General features: G+C 41.4%; 1 protein-coding gene across 2 annotated transcripts in view; it reads left to right on the top strand.

Annotated features, from left to right (window-relative positions):
- The window catches only part of SLC25A12 (solute carrier family 25 member 12), a 113569-nt gene that overhangs the window by 102484 nt on the left and 9240 nt on the right, over positions 1-1845 (top strand). The window lies entirely within an intron of this gene.

Raw genomic sequence — 1845 nt, 5'->3', positions numbered from 1 at the left:
GGGGGGGTCAGAGTCTTCCTGACTGTGTACCTTTCTTCTGATTGGTTGGTGGTGAGATAACCAGACAGTGTTCCAGGAATCCTGTGCTCAACCTGAAGTTACCGTCCTCCACCTGGGTAGGGGCCTTAGTTCCTGCAGAAGAACTCAAAGGTATTTTGTTATGTATATTCCTTGAGGAGGCACCAGGACCCGGCCCCATGGCTGCAGTATTGTTTCTTGACTGCTCCTGCTTTGTTTCTGTGTTCCCTCCCTTCCCTGAAAAGCAACTGTTTGAATCTGCCCTTTGGAACTAAGGGAAGGTCAAGGAGGCTGAATGAAGCCTATTTCCTACAAACTAGAAACAGGGGACCCAGAAAGGATTTTTACCTAGGAGTGCCCCATGGGGTCTTGTTCCATTTCATCTGGAATAATATTTGTCTACATATTCCCAGGTCTATCACAAAGTTCTTAAAAATGATTATTAATTTTTAAAGTATATACAGACTATGAACTTGGTAGAAATTTTCTCCTTCAGTCATAGTAGAGTACATAGGTGTGAAACAAACTCACGGTGTGTGCCTTGATCATAGTGTCATTGTTTACACACTCATTTGTCATATTTCATATATATATATATATATATATATATGTATGTTTAGTTTTGTGGTTGTTTCCAGTGCGTTGCTGGGACTTAGTATACGTGCTGGGTAACAGATCTTCAAAGCGTGCAGTGGTTAATGTGTTTGTGTGTCCTTCTTTTAGTTGTGTACTGTTCTAATTGAAAGCCTATTACATGTACCTGTAGAAAGAAATTTGAAGAGTTGTTAAAGAAATACAAACCTCAGTAACCTGGCAGTTATTTCCAGAAGGGTCTGTGAGAGAGCGAGGAGGAGGGAGCTGTGGCTGGGGGGAGCGCTAGTTGGAGTATTCCTGCTCTGCAGGATGTTATAGTTTACTAATGGTTAAAAACATGAAAGAACCTTGTGTTTATTTAAACATAACGTCCATGTTTAATGAGTAGCGCCCAGGGGTTGACATCATCTGGTGGTGGCAGATTTGGGGGATTATAATAAAAATTGGTTCTTTTTTAAATTTAATCTGCTTTAGTTTAGAACATAAAGCGCATTTCCCCAAAGATAGCCTTTGCAACAATTATTTAAACAAGAGATTTCAGGGAAGTAGTAAACTTTTTCGATTGGTTTGGTCTTTAATGCTAGCTACGGGGAGCAATTACTTGGATTATCATTTTGACATAATTTTTCACCCAGCAATCCTTTTGAAAGTATTGTTTGCTTCGATTGAAACATTGAAATACTTCCTCCTGCCGGCAGTGCCCTAGATTAAAAGAGAGAGAGAAACACAGGCAGACCAACATGTAAAATTGGGTCAGTCGTCATTCAGGGGCCTGTGTGCCAGTGGTCTGGATTGTGTCGAGTTGGGAGTCGCAGGAAGTCCACAGAGAGCAAATTGCTGCACCCTCTGTGCTTGGTGGACAAAAAGAGGATTAGGGCCCTGAGGAATCCAAGACAGTAAGTGTCTCGCAAAGAAGAAAGGAATCTTGTGTCACTGTTGGCAGTTGTGGATGTTGATAGGAATAAGGGATCAGAATTGGAACAAGAGTATTTAGTTGGTTTATAGCCCCTGGCCAGTTAGGAGAATGGGCTGGGACTTGTTGCTTCCCCTTGGAAAAGGGGGTCTGGGAGGGCTGTGGGTTTTAGAAAAAATGAACAGGAGTGTGGGTGAAGGTAGAGTACTGAGGTGGCATTGAATGTTGCTTGTGAGTATTTTTTTTTAATATAACTTATTTTAATTTTTACTTTTTTTTTTTTTTTTTTTTGGGGGTACACGGGCCCCTCACTGTTGTGG

The sequence above is a fragment of the Neophocaena asiaeorientalis genome, unplaced genomic scaffold (genome assembly GCF_003031525.2).
Source record: "Neophocaena asiaeorientalis asiaeorientalis breed wild unplaced genomic scaffold, Neophocaena_asiaeorientalis_V1.1 scaffold96, whole genome shotgun sequence".
NCBI classification, from domain to species: domain Eukaryota; kingdom Metazoa; phylum Chordata; class Mammalia; order Artiodactyla; family Phocoenidae; genus Neophocaena; species Neophocaena asiaeorientalis.
This window is presented reverse-complemented; position numbering and strand designations above follow the sequence as displayed.